The 16732-nt window shown below is 53.4% G+C and overlaps 1 long non-coding RNA gene across 3 annotated transcripts; it reads right to left on the bottom strand.

The window, feature by feature from the left end:
* Positions 1–3825: 3825 nt before the first annotated feature.
* Positions 3826–13130, bottom strand: LOC124025393. Of its 3 annotated transcripts, none has more exons than XR_006837180.1 (4): positions 13108–13130; positions 11096–11147; positions 9426–9531; positions 3826–4273 (listed from the first exon to the last, which is right to left on the bottom strand). It is a non-coding gene; the product is annotated as an uncharacterized LOC124025393 (long non-coding RNA). The 3 variants fall into 3 exon arrangements; XR_006837181.1 differs by lacking the exon at positions 13108–13130 and adding an exon at positions 13013–13053; XR_006837179.1 differs by lacking the exon at positions 13108–13130 and adding an exon at positions 12227–12264.
* Positions 13131–16732: the final 3602 nt, after the last annotated feature.

Here is a 16732-nt window from a genome sequence, read left to right as displayed (position 1 = left end):
ATAGCCCTCAGAGAGGAGGGTATCAGAACAGGGTCATATAGCCCTCAGAGAGGAGGGTATGAGAGGTTATGGACCAGAACAGGGTCATATAGCCCTCAGAGAGGAGGGTATCAGAACAGGGTCATATAGCCCTCAGAGAGGAGGGTACATGAGAACAGGGTCATATAGCCCTCAGAGAGGAGGGTATCAGAACAGGGTCATATAGCCCTCAGAGAGGAGGGTATCAGAACAGGGTCATATAGCCCTCAGAGAGGAGGGTATCAGAACAGGGTCATATAGCCCTCAGAGAGGAGGGTATCAGAACAGGGTCATATAGCCCTCAGAGAGGAGGGTACATGAGGTTATGGACCAGAACAGGGTCATATAGCCCTCAGAGAGGAGGGTACATGATGAGGTTATGGACCAGAACAGGGTCATATAGCCCTCAGAGAGGAGGGTATCAGAACAGGGTCATATAGCCCTCAGAGAGGAGGGTACATGATGAGTTTATGGACCAGAACAGGGTCATATAGCCCTCAGAGAGGAGGGTACATGAGGTTATGGACCAGAACAGGGTCATATAGCCCTCAGAGAGGAGGGTATCAGAACAGGGTCATATAGCCCTCAGAGAGGAGGGTATCAGAACAGGGTCATATAGCCCTCAGAGAGGAGGGTACATGATGAGGTTATGGACCAGAACAGGGTCATATAGCCCTCAGAGAGGAGGGTATCAGAACAGGGTCATATAGCCCTCAGAGAGGAGGGTATCAGAACAGGGTCATATAGCCCTCAGAGAGGAGGGTACATGATGAGGTTATGGACCAGAACAGGGTCATATAGCCCTCAGAGAGGAGGGTATCAGAACAGGGTCATATAGCCCTCAGAGAGGAGGGTACATGAGGTTATGGACCAGAACAGGGTCATATAGCCCTCAGAGAGGAGGGTACATGATGAGGTTATGGACCAGAACAGGGTCATATAGCCCTCAGAGAGGAGGGTATCAGAACAGGGTCATATAGCCCTCAGAGAGGAGGGTATCAGAACAGGGTCATATAGCCCTCTGAGGAGGGTACATGATGAGGTTATGGACCAGAACAGGGTCATATAGCCCTCTGAGAGGAGGGTATCAGAACAGGGTCATATAGCCCTCAGAGAGGAGGGTATCAGAACAGGGTCATATAGCCCTCAGAGAGGAGGGTACATGATGAGGTTATGGACCAGAACAGGGTCATATAGCCCTCAGAGAGGAGGGTATCAGAACAGGGTCATATAGCCCTCAGAGAGGAGGGTATCAGAACAGGGTCATATAGCCCTCTGAGGAGGGTACATGATGAGGTTATGGACCAGAACAGGGTCATATAGCCCTCTGAGAGGAGGGTATCAGAACAGGGTCATATAGCCCTCAGAGAGGAGGGTATCAGAACAGGGTCATATAGCCCTCAGAGAGGAGGGTACATGATGAGGTTATGGACCAGAACAGGGTCATATAGCCCTCAGAGAGGAGGGTATCAGAACAGGGTCATATAGCCCTCAGAGAGGAGGGTACATGATGAGGTTATGGACCAGAACAGGGTCATATAGCCCTCAGAGGAGGAGGGTATCAGAACAGGGTCATATAGCCCTCAGAGAGGAGGGTATCAGAACAGGGTCATATAGCCCTCAGAGAGGAGGGTATCAGAACAGGGTCATATAGCCCTCAGAGAGGAGGGTACATGATGAGGTTATGGACCAGAACAGGGTCATATAGCCCTCTGAGAGGAGGGTACCAGAACAGGGTCATATAGCCCTCAGAGAGGAGGGTATCAGAACAGGGTCATATAGCCCTCAGAGAGGAGGGTATCAGAACAGGGTCATATAGCCCTCAGAGAGGAGGGTACATGATGAGTTTATGGACCAGAACAGGGTCATATAGCCCTCAGAGAGGAGGGTACCAGGGTCATATAGCCCTCAGAGAGGAGGGTATCAGAACAGGGTCATATAGCCCTCAGAGAGGAGGGTACATGATGAGGTTATGGACCAGAACAGGGTCATATAGCCCTCAGAGAGGAGGGTACAGAACAGGGTCATATAGCCCTCAGAGAGGAGGGTATCAGAACAGGGTCATATAGCCCAGCTCAGATACAGAGAGGAGGGTATCATGAGGGTCATATGGCCCAGAACAGGGTCATGATGAGGTTATGGACCAGAACAGGGTCATATAGCCCTCAGAGAGGAGGGTATCAGAACAGGGTCATATAGCCCTCAGAGAGGAGGGTATCAGAACAGGGTCATATAGCCCTCAGAGAGGAGGGTACATGATGAGGTTATGGACCAGAACAGGGTCATATAGCCCTCAGAGAGGAGGGTATCAGAACAGGGTCATATAGCCCTCAGAGAGGAGGGTACATGATGAGGTTATGGACCAGAACAGGGTCATATAGCCCTCAGAGAGGAGGGTATCAGAACAGGGTCATATAGCCCTCAGAGAGGAGGGTACAGATGGGTCATATGGACCAGAACAGGGTCATATAGCCCTCAGAGAGGAGGGTATCAGAACAGGGTCATATAGCCCTCAGAGAGGAGGGTATGATGAGAACAGGGTCATATAGCCCTCAGAGAGGAGGGTATCAGAACAGGGTCATATAGCCCTCAGAGAGGAGGGTACATGATGAGGTTATGGACCAGAACAGGGTCATATAGCCCTCAGAGAGGAGGGTATCAGAACAGGGTCATATAGCCCTCAGAGAGGAGGGTATCAGAACAGGGTCATATAGCCCTCAGAGAGGAGGGTATCAGAACAGGGTCATATAGCCCTCAGAGAGGAGGGTACATGATGAGGTTATGGACCAGAACAGGGTCATATAGCCCTCTGAGAGGAGGGTACCAGAACAGGGTCATATAGCCCTCAGAGAGGAGGGTATCAGAACAGGGTCATATAGCCCTCAGAGAGGAGGGTATCAGAACAGGGTCATATAGCCCTCAGAGAGGAGGGTACATGATGAGGTTATGGACCAGAACAGGGTCATATAGCCCTCAGAGAGGAGGGTACCAGAACAGGGTCATATAGCCCTCAGAGAGGAGGGTATCAGAACAGGGTCATATAGCCCTCAGAGAGGAGGGTACATGATGAGGTTATGGACCAGAACAGGGTCATATAGCCCTCAGAGAGGAGGGTATCAGAACAGGGTCATATAGCCCTCAGAGAGGAGGGTATCAGAACAGGGTCATATAGCCAACAGCTCTCAGATACAGAGAGGAGGGTATCAGAACAGGGTCATATAGCCCTCAGAGAGGAGGGTACATGATGAGGTTATGGACCAGAACAGGGTCATATAGCCCTCAGAGAGGAGGGTACCAGAACAGGGTCATATAGCCCTCAGAGAGGAGGGTATCAGAACAGGGTCATATAGCCCTCAGAGAGGAGGGTACATGATGAGGTTATGGACCAGAACAGGGTCATATAGCCCTCAGAGAGGAGGGTATCAGAACAGGGTCATATAGCCCTCAGAGAGGAGGGTATCAGAACAGGGTCATATAGCCCTCAGAGAGGAGGGTACCAGAACAGTGTCATATAGCCCTCAGAGAGGAGGGTACCAGAACAGGGTCATATAGCCCTCAGAGAGGAGGGTATCAGAACAGGGTCATATAGCCCTCAGAGAGGAGGGTATCAGAACAGGGTCATATAGCCCTCAGAGAGGAGGGTATCAGAACAGGGTCATATAGCCAACAGCTCTCAGATACAGAGAGGAGGGTATCAGAACAGGGTCATATTTGTTAATTAAACTGTAGAGAGCTGTTATCATCATCACTACAATAGTCTCTACTACCGGGGATTTAAGAACAGAAACTATTAAAACAGACATGAAATGCAGACAGTAAAAATATACTTTAATGTGTTGATTTGGTCAAACAACGCTGATGAGTGCCAAGGAGGTGAGGTGTCCAGTCACGAGTTGTGTGTGTGTGTGTGTGTGTGTGTGTGTGTGTGTGTGTGTGTGTGTGTGTGTGTGTGTCCTCACTGAGGAGGATAGGGGCCAGTGGGCGGTGGGGGAGGAGGGGGGAGGTGAGAGAAGGGGAGGTTGTGGTAGGGGTGAGAGGGGGAGGGGACCAGGGGAAGGACATGTGGGGGGAGGAGGGGGAGGATAGAGAGGGAAGGACTGGGGCTGGTAGGGGGGAGGGTAGGGGTAGTGGGGCTGGTGTGTGTAGTACGGAGCCCCTTCGTATCGGGGTGGGGGACCCCAGTTGTCACGGCGGGGTGGACGACTCTGTTGCAAAGGCCTCTGGGACATCTGTGGTCTGGTGACGGAATCTCTATCTGGAAGAGAAAGAAAATTAGGTCACACACACACACACACACACACACACACACACACACACACACACACACACACACACACACACACACACACACACACACACACAGGTTAAAGCTCAAATGATATACAGCCAACAACCATCACAATCTGAACCAACTGATCACTAACCCCCCACCCCACAACTAGTCAGAATGGTGGTCCCTACAGCTCACAACAAAGCCCCCCACCCCACAACTAGTCAGAATGGTGGTCCCTACGGCTCACAACAAAGCCCCCCCCACCCCACAACTAGTCAGAATGGTGGTCCCTACGGCTCACAACAAAGCCCCCCACCCCACAACTAGTCAGAATGGTGGTCCCTACGGCTCACAACAAAGCCCCCCACCCCACAACTAGTCAGAATGGTGGTCCCTACAGCTCACAACAAAGCCCCCCCACCCCACAACTAGTCAGAATGGTGGTCCCTACAGCTCACAACAAAGCCCCCCACCCCACAACTAGTCAGAATGGTGGTCCCTACAGCTCACAACAAAGCCCCCCACCCCACAACTAGTCAGAATGGTGGTCCCTACGGCTCACAACAAAGCCCCCCACCCCACAACTAGTCAGAATGGTGGTCCCTACGGCTCACAACAAAGCCCCCCACCCCACAACTAGTCATTTAGTCAGAATGGTGGTCCCTACGGCTCACAACAAAGCCCCCCACAACTAGTCAGAATGGTGGTCCCCACAACAAAGCCCCCCACCCCACAACTAGTCAGAATGGTGGTCCCTACGGCTCACAACAAAGCCCCACAACTAGTCAGAATGGTGGTCCCTACGGCTCACAACAAAGCCCCCACCCCACAACTAGTCAGAATGGTGGTCCCTACGGCTCACAACAAAGCCCCCCACCCCACAACTAGTCATTTAGTCAGAATGGTGGTCCCTACAGCTCACAACAAAGCCCCCCACCCCACAACTAGTCAGAATGGTGGTCCCTACGGCTCACAACAAAGCCCCCCACCCCACAACTAGTCAGAATGGTGGTCCCTACAGCTCACAACAAAGCCCCCCACCCCACAACTAGTCAGAATGGTGGTCCCTACAGCTCACAACAAAGCCCCCCACCCCACAACTAGTCAGAATGGTGGTCCCTACGGCTCACAACAAAGCCCCCCACCCCACAACTAGTCAGAATGGTGGTCCCTACGGCTCACAACAAAGCCCCCCACCCCACAACTAGTCAGAATGGTGGTCCCTACAGCTCACAACAAAGCCCCCCACCCCACAACTAGTCAGAATGGTGGTCCCTACAGCTCACAACAAAGCCCCCCACCCCACAACTAGTCATTTAGTCAGAATGGTGGTCCCTACAGCTCACAACAAAGCCCCCCACCCCACAACTAGTCAGAATGGTGGTCCCTACGGCTCACAACAAAGCCCCCACCCCACAACTAGTCATTTAGTCAGAATGGTGGTCCCTACAGCTCACAACAAAGCCCCCCACCCCACAAATAGTCAGAATGGTGGTCCCTACAGCTCACAACAAAGCCCCCCACCCCACAACTAGTCAGAATGGTGGTCCCTACGGCTCACAACAAAGCCCCCCACCCCACAACTAGTCAGAATGGTGGTCCCTACAGCTCACAACAAAGCCCCCACCCCACAACTAGTCATTTAGTCAGAATGGTGGTCCCTACGGCTCACAACAAAGCCCCCCACCCCACAACTAGTCATTTAGTCAGAATGGTGGTCCCTACGGCTCACAACAAAGCCCCCCACCCCACAACTAGTCATTTAGTCAGAATGGTGGTCCCTACGGCTCACAACAAAGCCCCCCACCCCACAACTAGTCAGAATGGTGGTCCCTACAGCTCACAACAAAGCCCCCCACCCCACAACTAGTCAGAATGGTGGTCCCTACAGCTCACAACAAAGCCCCCCACCCCACAACTAGTCATTTAGTCAGAATGGTGGTCCCTACGGCTCACAACAAAGCCTCCCCACCCCACAACTAGTCAGAATGGTGGTCCCTACGGCTCACAACAAAGCCCCCACCCCACAACTAGTCAGAATGGTGGTCCCTACGGCTCACAACAAAGCCCCCCACCCCACAACTAGTCAGAATGGTGGTCCCTACAGCTCACAACAAAGCCCCCCACCCCACAACTAGTCATTTAGTCAGAATGGTGGTCCCTACAGCTCACAACAAAGCCCCCACCCCACAACTAGTCAGAATGGTGGTCCCTACAGCTCACAACAAAGCCCCCCACCCCACAACTAGTCAGAATGGTGGTCCCTACGGCTCACAACAAAGCCCCCCACCCCACAACTAGTCATTTAGTCAGAATGGTGGTCCCTACGGCTCACAACAAAGCCCCCCACCCCACAACTAGTCAGAATGGTGGTCCCTACAGCTCACAACAAAGCCCCCCACCCCACAACTAGTCAGAATGGTGGTCCCTACAGCTCACAACAAAGCCCCCCACCCCACAACTAGTCAGAATGGTGGTCCCTACGGCTCACAACAAAGCCCCCCACCCCACAACTAGTCATTTAGTCAGAATGGTGGTCCCTACAGCTCACAACAAAGCCCCCCACCCCACAACTAGTCAGAATGGTGGTCCCTACGGCTCACAACAAAGCCCCCCACCCCACAACTAGTCAGAATGGTGGTCCCTACAGCTCACAACAAAGCCCCCCACCCCACAATTAGTCAGAATGGTGGTCCCTACGGCTCACAACAAAGCCCCCACCCCACAACTAGTCAGAATGGTGGTCCCTACGGCTCACAACAAAGCCCCCCACCCCACAACTAGTCATTTAGTCAGAATGGTGGTCCCTACGGCTCACAACAAAGCCCCCCACCCCACAACTAGTCAGAATGGTGGTCCCTACGGCTCACAACAAAGCCCCCCACCCCACAACTAGTCATTTAGTCAGAATGGTGGTCCCTACAGCTCACAACAAAGCCCCCACCCCACAACTAGTCATTTAGTCAGAATGGTGGTCCCTACAGCTCACAACAAAGCCCCCACCCCACAACTAGTCAGAATGGTGGTCCCTACGGCTCACAACAAAGCCCCCCACCCCACAACTAGTCAGAATGGTGGTCCCTACAGCTCACAACAAAGCCCCCACCCCACAACTAGTCAGAATGGTGGTCCCTACGGCTCACAACAAAGCCCCCACCCCACAACTAGTCAGAATGGTGGTCCCTACGGCTCACAACAAAGCCCCCCACCCCACAACTAGTCAGAATGGTGGTCCCTACGGCTCACAACAAAGCCCCCCACCCCACAACTAGTCAGAATGGTGGTCCCTACAGCTCACAACAAAGCCCCCCACCCCACAACTAGTCAGAATGGTGGTCCCTACAGCTCACAACAAAGCCCCCCACCCCACAACTAGTCATTTAGTCAGAATGGTGGTCCCTACAGCTCACAACAAAGCCCCCCACCCCACAACTAGTCAGAATGGTGGTCCCTACAGCTCACAACAAAGCCCCCACCCCACAACTAGTCAGAATGGTGGTCCCTACGGCTCACAACAAAGCCCCCCCACCCCACAACTAGTCATTTAGTCAGAATGGTGGTCCTGGTGTCTCTCCCAATCTACAGAGTGCTGTACAGCCCAATACCCAGTCTAATAACTGAACAGGGGAGACTGGGGTTCCACATGTTGGTGTCTCTCCCAATCTACAGAGTGCTGTACAGCCCAATACCCAGTCTAATAACTGAACAGGGGAGACTGGGGCAGGGGGTTCCACATGTTGGTGTCTCTCCCAATCTACAGAGTGCTGTACAGCCCAATACCCAGTCTAATAACTGAACAGGGGAGACTGGGGCAGGGGGTTCCACATGTTGGTGTCTCTCCCAATCTACAGAGTGCTGTACAGCCCAATACCCAGTCTAATAACTGAATAGGGGAGACTGGGGTAGGGGTTCCACATGTTGGTGTCTCTCCCAATCTACAGAGTGCTGTACAGCCCAATACCCAGTCTAATAACTGAACAGGGGAGACTGGGGTTCCACATGTTGGTGTCTCTCCCAATCTACAGAGTGCTGTACAGCCCAATACCCAGTCTAATAACTGAATAGGGGAGACTGGGGCAGGGGTTCCACATGTTGGTGTCTCTCCCAATCTACAGAGTGCTGTACAGCCCAATACCCAGTCTAATAACTGAATAGGGGAGACTGGGGTTCCACATGTTGGTGTCTCTCCCAATCTACAGAGTGCTGTACAGCCCAATACCCAGTCTAATAACTGAATAGGGGAGACTGGGGCAGGGGGTTCCACATGTTGGTGTCTCTCCCAATCTACAGAGTGCTGTACAGCCCAATACCCAGTCTAATAACTGAACAGGTGAGACTGGGGCAGGGGGTTCCACATGTTGGTGTCTCTCCCAATCTACAGAGTGCTGTACAGCCCAATACCCAGTCTAATAACTGAACAGGGAGACTGGGGTAGGGGGTTCCACATGTTGGTGTCTCTCCCAATCTACAGAGTGCTGTACAGCCCAATACCCAGTCTAATAACTGAACAGGGAGACTGGGGTTCCACATGTTGGTGTCTCTCCCAATCTACAGAGTGCTGTACAGCCCAATACCCAGTCTAATAACTGAATAGGGGAGACTGGGGCAGGGGGTTCCACATGTTGGTGTCTCTCCCAATCTACAGAGTGCTGTACAGCCCAATACCCAGTCTAATAACTGAACAGGGGAGACTGGGGTTCCACATGTTGGTGTCTCTCCCAATCTACAGTGTGTGTCACAACATTTAACAGTGTGACACAGCCCCATTCTCCCCTAATCTGATGCTTTGCACTGTCACCCACAACATTTAACAGTGTGACACAGCCCCATTCTCCCCTAATCTGATGCTTTGCACTGCCACCCACAACATTTCCTTCCCATCGAATACAGACTGTGTGCTTTCTGTCCACGTGGTCACCAACAATATGCTTTGGGAACGCCCCTGTGCTCTGTGGTGATTGGCTCGAATTGCTCGTGTCAAAAGGAGGTCAAGCCGACGAGACCATCAGATTCTCCGGGAGAATTTCCACCAATGGCCTTCAACACACCCCAGACATCGTCCTGACATGAACCGAACAAAATTCACCCAGAGGTTTTAGAGTTGGCCAGAAACAGTGTATGTTGTGTGACTGACCTGGTTGTTGGTCAGCTCTCTGTCCTCTTTCACTCTTCTGAACATTCCCCTTCTTCTTCTTCTTTTTCATCTTCTGTTCTGCCTCATCATCACTGAAGTCTAACGCCTGGAGAGAGGGGAGACAAGAGGACAGGACAGAGGACAGGGGACGGGACAGAGGAGAGACGAGAGGGGACAGGACAGAGGAGAAACGAGCCACGAGAGGGGACAGGACAGAGGAGAAACGAGAGGGGATAGGACAGAGGAGAAACGAGAGGGGACAGGACAGAGGAGAAACGAGAGGGGACAGGACAGAGGAGAAACGAGAGGGGACAGGACAGAGGAGACACGAGAGGGGACAGGACAGAGGAGAAACGAGACACGAGAGGGGACAGGACAGAGGAGAAACGAGACACGAGAGGGGACAGGACAGAGGAGAAACGAGATACGAGAGGGGACAGGACAGAGAAGACACGAGAGGGGACAGGACAGAGGAGAAATGAGACACGAGAGGGGACAGGACAGAGGAGAAACGAGACACGAGAGGGGACAGGACAGAGGAGAAACGAGACACGAGAGGGGACAGGACAGAGGAGAAACGAGACACGAGAGGGTACAGGACAGAGGAGAGAGGGGGAAAGGGGAGAGAGAGAAGGGAGAGGAAAGGGAAGAGGAGAGAAACTTTATTATCCAAAGAGAATTTGTCTTGACATCTTAGATGCACCATCACAATACAAGTGTGTGTCCCCGAAATATTTCAAAAATTAGCATGTAGCCTAGCGGTTAGAGCGTTGGGCGGCAGGTAGCCTAGCGGTTAGAGCGTTGGGCGGCAGGTAGCCTAGCGGTTAGAGCGTTGGGCGGCAGGTAGCCTAGCGGTTAGAACGTTGGGCGGCAGGTAGCCTAGCGGATAGAGAGTTGGGCGGCAGGTAGCCTAGCGGTTAGAGCGTTGGGCGGCAGGTAGCCTAGCGGTTAGAGCGTTGGGCGGCAGGTAGCCTAGCGGATAGAGCGTTGGGCGGCAGGTAGCCTAGCGGTTAGAGCGTTGGGCGGCAGGTAGCCTAGCGGTTAGAGCGTTGGGCGGCAGGTAGCCTAGCGGTTAGAGAGTTGGGCGGCAGGTAGCCTAGCGGTCAGAGAGTTGGGCGGCAGGTAGCCTAGCGGTCAGAGAGTTGGGCGGCAGGTAGCCTAGCGGTCAGAGAGTTGGGCGGCAGGTAGCCTAGCGGTCAGAGAGTTGGGCGGCAGGTAGCCTAGCGGTCAGAGAGTTGGGCGGCAGGTAGCCTAGCGGTCAGAGAGTTGGGCGGCAGGTAGCCTAGCGGTCAGAGAGTTGGGCGGCAGGTAGCCTAGCGGTCAGAGAGTTGGGCGGAAGGTAGCCTAGCGGTCAGAGAGTTGGGCGGCAGGTAGCCTAGCGGTTAGAGGGTTGGGCGGCAGGTAGCCTAGCGGTTAGAGCGTTGGGCGGCGGGTAGCTTAGCGGTTAGAGAGTTGGGCGGCAGGTAGCCTAGCGGTTAGAGCGTTGGGCGGCAGGTAGCCTAGCGGTTAGAGCATTGGGCGGCAGGTAGCCTAGCGGTTAGAGCGTTGGGGGGCAGGTAGCCTAGCGGTTAGAGCGTTGGGGGGCAGGTAGCCTAGCGGTAGCGGTTAGAGCGTTGGGCGGCAGGTAGCCTAGGGCCTGTGTGGCATTATGGGTAATGTGTGTTCCTCACCTCTGGTGGTGGTTCCTGGTCGTTCTTCCAGGAGGCGTCGGAGCCTTTCAACCTAAACACACACACACGCACACACACGCACGCACGCACGCACACACACACACACACCCGTCAGCTTCAATTATACATGTGTGTACTGACCGTCGTAGCTGCTCATTGAGGGTGTAGAGGGTGTAGTCAGTGTACTGACTGTCGTAGCTGTTCAGTGAGGATGTAGAGGGTGTAGTCAGTGTACTGACCGTCGTAGCTGCTCAGTGAGGATGTAGAGGGTGTAGTCAGTGTACTGACCGTCGTAGCTGCTCAGTGAGGATATAGAGGGTGTAGTCAGTGTACTGACCGTCGTAGCTGCTCAGTGAGGATATAGAGGGTGTAGTCAGTGTGTACTGACCGTCGTAGCTGCTCAGTGAGGATATAGAGGGTGTAGTCAGTGTACTGACCGTCGTAGCTGCTCAGTGAGGATATAGAGGGTGTAGTCAGTGTACTGACCGTCGTAGCTGCTCAGTGAGGATATAGAGGGTGTAGTCAGTGTGTACTGACCGTCGTAGCTGCTCAGTGAGGATATAGAGGGTGTAGTCAGTGTACTGACCGTCGTAGCTGCTCAGTGAGGATGTAGAGGGTGTAGTCAGTGTACTGACCGTCGTAGCTGCTCAGTGAGGATATAGAGGGTGTAGTCAGTGTGTACTGACCGTCGTAGCTGCTCAGTGAGGATATAGAGGGTGTAGTCAGTGTACTGACCGTCGTAGCTGCTCAGTGAGGATGTAGAGGGTGTAGTCAGTGTGTACTGACCGTCGTAGCTGCTCAGTGAGGATATAGAGGGTGTAGTCAGTGTACTGACCGTCGTAGCTGCTCAGTGAGGATATAGAGGGTGTAGTCAGTGTACTGACCGTCGTAGCTGCTCAGTGAGGATATAGAGGGTGTAGTCAGTGTGTACTGACCGTCGTAGCTGCTCAGTGAGGATATAGAGGGTGTAGTCAGTGTACTGACCGTCGTAGCTGCTCATTGAGGATGTAGAGGGTGTAGTCAGTGTACTGACCGTCGTAGCTGCTCAGTGAGGATATAGAGGGTGTAGTCAGTGTACTGACCGTCGTAGCTGCTCAGTGAGGATATAGAGGGTGTAGTCAGTGTACTGACCGTCGTAGCTGCTCAGTGAGGATGTAGAGGGTGTAGTCAGTGTACTGACCGTCGTAGCTGCTCAGTGAGGATATAGAGGGTGTAGTCAGTGTAGCTACTGACCGTGTGTACGTAGCTGCTCAGTGAGGATATAGAGGGTGTAGTCAGTGTACTGACCGTCGTAGCTGCTCAGTGAGGATATAGAGGGTGTAGTCAGTGTACTGACCGTCAGCTGCTCAGTGAGGATATAGAGGGTGTAGTCAGTGTACTGACCGTCGTAGCTGCTCAGTGAGGATATAGAGGGTGTAGTCAGTGTGTACTGACCGTCGTAGCTGCTCAGTGAGGATATAGAGGGTGTAGTCAGTGTACTGACCGTCGTAGCTGCTCAGTGAGGATATAGAGGGTGTAGTCAGTGTACTGACCGTCGTAGCTGCTCAGTGAGGATATAGAGGGTGTAGTCAGTGTACTGACCGTCGTAGCTGCTCAGTGAGGATATAGAGGGTCTAGTCAGTGTACTGACCGTCGTAGCTGCTCAGTGAGGATATAGATGGTGTAGTCAGTGTATACTGACCGTCGTAGCTGCTCAGTGAGGATATAGAGGGTGTAGTCAGTCAGTGTAGCTGCTCAGTGAGGATATAGAGGGACTGGTCAGCCCAACTCACCGTCCTGGAGTGAGGATATAGAGGGTGTAGTCAGTGAACTGACCGTCGTAGCTGCTCAGTGAGGATATAGAGGGTGTAGTCAGTGTGTACTGACCGGAGGAGTAGCTGCTCAGTGAGGATGTAGAGGGTGTAGTCAGTGTCTGACCGTCGTAGCTGCTCAGTGAGGATATAGAGGGTGTAGTCAGTGTACTGACCGTCGTCACAGTGAGGATATAGAGGGTGTAGTCAGTGTGTACTGACCGTCGTAGCTGCTCAGTGAGGATACCAGAGGGTGTAGTCAGGGGTGTACTCACCAAGAGGGGTCAGGGGGTGTAATGTCAGTGAGGATGTAGAGGGTGTAGTCATTCAGTCACCAAGGGGGTCAGAACATGGAGTCCTTCAGTCTTCACATCCTCCAAGAGGATGTCACTCTCTGGGGTTAAACCTCAACACATAGAAGGGACTGGGACCGTCCCAAACACCTCAAATACCTGGAGGAGAGAGAGAGTTAAACCTCAACACATAGAAGGGACTGGAGACCGGCCCAAACACCTCAAATCACCTGGAGGAGGAGGACTGTGTGGGGGTGGGGGGTGTTCTGAGGACTCCTCCCAAGGGGGTCTCTAAGCCCTCTTAGGCCCACGGCATTCAGAGTTGAAGATGACGCTTCGTCCTTCAGAGGGGGCGGTCCTTCAATGACTGAATGATCACTGTTGAGGAAACACAACAGACACCAAGAGGGGTCAGGGGCATTCAGTCACCAAGAGGGGTCAGGGGCATTCAGTCACCAAGAGGGGTCAGGGGGTGTAATGTGAAGGGCAGGGCCATTCAGTCACCAAGAGGGGTCAGGGGGTGTAATGTGAAGGGCAGGGGCATTCAGTCACCAAGAGGGGTCAGGAGCATTCAGTCACCAAGAGGGGTCAGGGGCATTCAGTCACCAAGAGGGGTCAGGGGCATTCAGTCACCAAGAGGGGTCAGGGGGTGTAATGTGAAGGGCAGGGGCATTCAGTCACCAAGAGGGGTCAGGGGGTGTAATGTGAAGGGCATTCAGTCACCAAGAGGGGTCATTTCAGTCACCAAGAGGGGTCAGGAGAATTAGCTGTTAGATGATACTGGTCCTAGGGGGAGGGACTTCAGTCACCAGCTGTTAGGGGTGATACTGTGACTGGTCCTAGGGGATTCACTCACCAAGCTGTTAGATGATACTGGTCCTAGGGGAGGGACTAACCCAGCTGTTAGATGGGGTGACTGGTCCTAGGGGAGGGATTCAGTCACCAGCTGAGGGGTAGATGATACTGGTCCTAGGGGGAGGGACTAACCCAGCTGTTAGATGCTACTGGTCACCAGGGGGGCAGGGACTAACCCAGCTGTTAGATGATACTGGTCCTAGGGGGAGGGACTAACCCAGCTGTTAGATGATACTGGTCCTAGGGGGAGGGACTAACCCAGCTGTTAGATGATACTGGTGACTGGTCCTAGGGGGAGGGACTAACCCAGCTGTTAGATGATACTGGTCCTAGGGGGAGGGACTAACCCAGCTGTTAGATGGTACTGGTGACTGGTCCTAGGGGAGGGACTAACCCAGCTGTTAGATGATACTGGTCCTAGGGGGAGGGACTAACCCAGCTGTTAGATGCTACTGGTCCTAGGGGGAGGGACTAACCCAGCTGTTAGATGCTACTGGTGACTGGTCCTAGGGGGAGGGACTAACCCAGCTGTTAGATGATACTGGTCCTAGGGGGAGGGACTAACCCAGCTGTTAGATGGTATGGTGACTGGTCCTAGGGGGAGGGACTAACCCAGCTGTTAGATGCTACTGGTCCTAGGGGAGGGACTAACCCAGCTGTTAGATGCTACTGGTCCTAGGGGAGGGACTAACCCAGCTGTTAGATGCTACTGGTCCTAGGGGAGGGACTAACCCAGCAGTCAAGAGGGTGTTAGATGATACTGGTCCTAGGGGGAGGGACTAACCCAGCTGTTAGATGATACTGGTCCTAGGGGAGGGACTAACCCAGCTGTTAGATGATACTGGTCCTAGGGGGAGGGACTAACCCAGCTGTTAGATGATACTGGTCCTAGGGGAGGGACTAACCCAGCTGTTAGATGATACTGGTCCTAGGGGAGGGACTAACCCAGCTGTTAGATGATACTGGTCCTAGGGGGAGGGACTAACCCAGCTGTTAGATGATACTGGTCCTAGGGGAGGGACTAACCCAGCTGTTAGATGATACTGGTCCTAGGGGAGGGACTAACCCAGCTGTTAGATGATACTGGTCCTAGGGGGAGGGACTAACCCAGCTGTTAGATGATACTGGTCCTAGGGGGAGGGACTAACCCAGCTGTTAGATGATACTGGTCCTAGGGGAGGGACTAACCCAGCTGTTAGATGATACTGGTCCTAGGGGGAGGGACTAACCCAGCTGTTAGATGATACTGGTCCTAGGGGGAGGGACTAACCCAGCTGTTAGATGATACTGGTCCTAGGGGGAGGGACTAACCCAGCTGTTAGATGATACTGGTGACTGGTCCTAGGGGGAGGGACTAACCCAGCTGTTAGATGATACTGGTCCTAGGGGGAGGGACTAACCCAGCTGTTAGATGATACTGGTCCTAGGGGGAGGGACTAACTCAGCTGTTAGATGATACTGGTCCTAGGGGGAGGGACTAACCCAGCTGTTAGATGGTACTGGTGACTGGTCCTAGGGGGAGGGACTAACCCAGCTGTTAGATGATACTGGTCCTAGGGGGAGGGACTAACCCAGCTGTTGGATGATACTGGTGACTGGTCCTAGGGGGAGGGACTAACCCAGCTGTTAGATGATACTGGTCCTAGGGGGAGGGACTAACTAACCAGCTGTTAGATGATACTGGTCCTAGGGGAGGGACTAACCCAGCTGTTAGATGATACTGGTCCTAGGGGAGGGACTAACCCAGCTGTTAGATGATACTGGTGACTGGTCCTAGGGGAGGGACTAACCCAGCTGTTAGATGATACTGGTCCTAGGGGAGGGACTAACCCAGCTGTTAGATGATACTGGTCCTAGGGGGAGGGACTAACCCAGCTGTTAGATGATACTGGTCCTAGGGGGAGGGACTAACCCAGCTGTTAGATGATACTGGTCCTAGGGGGAGGGACTAACCCAGCTGTTAGATGATACTGGTCCTAGGGGAGGGACTAACCCAGCTGTTAGATGATACTGGTCCTAGGGGAGGGACTAACCCAGCTGTTAGATGATACTGGTCCTAGGGGGAGGGACTAACCCAGCTGTTAGATGATACTGGTCCTAGGGGGAGGGACTAACCCAGCTGTTAGATGATACTTGGAGGGACTAACCCAGCTGTTGGATGATACTGGTGACTGATCCTAGGGGCAGTATCTCCGCCTCCTCTGGTAGAACAACCGTCAACTCTTCGACAGCAGGCAAGTCCTATACACACAAACACACATTTCATTTTTACATGAATACAGCGCTCATTTTATTTTTACTCACACGAAGTTCTGAATTTCCAGAGTAGAGGCCAGGGGTCAGAGAGAGGCCAGGGGTCAGAGAGAGGCCAGGGGTCAGAGAGAGGCCAGGGGTCAGAGAGAGGCCAGGGGTCAGAGAGAGGCCAGGGGTCAGAGAGAGGCCAGGGGTCAGAGAGAGGCCAGGGGTTAGAGAGGGGCCAGGGGTTAGAGATGGGCCAGGGGTTAGAGATGGGCCAGGGGTTAGAGATGGGCCAGGGGTTAGAGATGGGCCAGGGGTTAGAGAGGGGCCAGGGGTTAGAGAGGGGCCAGGGGTTAGAGAGGGGCCAGGGGTTAGAGAGAGGCCAGGGGTTAGAGAGAGGCCAGGGGTTAGAGAGAGGCCAGGGGTTAGAGAGAGGCCAGGGGTTAGAGAGAGGCCAGGGG

Source organism: Oncorhynchus gorbuscha, unplaced genomic scaffold (assembly GCF_021184085.1).
Source record: "Oncorhynchus gorbuscha isolate QuinsamMale2020 ecotype Even-year unplaced genomic scaffold, OgorEven_v1.0 Un_scaffold_2241, whole genome shotgun sequence".
In the NCBI taxonomy this organism is placed as follows: domain Eukaryota; kingdom Metazoa; phylum Chordata; class Actinopteri; order Salmoniformes; family Salmonidae; genus Oncorhynchus; species Oncorhynchus gorbuscha.
The sequence above is the reverse complement of the archived record's forward strand: the minus strand, read 5'-3'. Positions and strand labels throughout refer to the sequence as shown.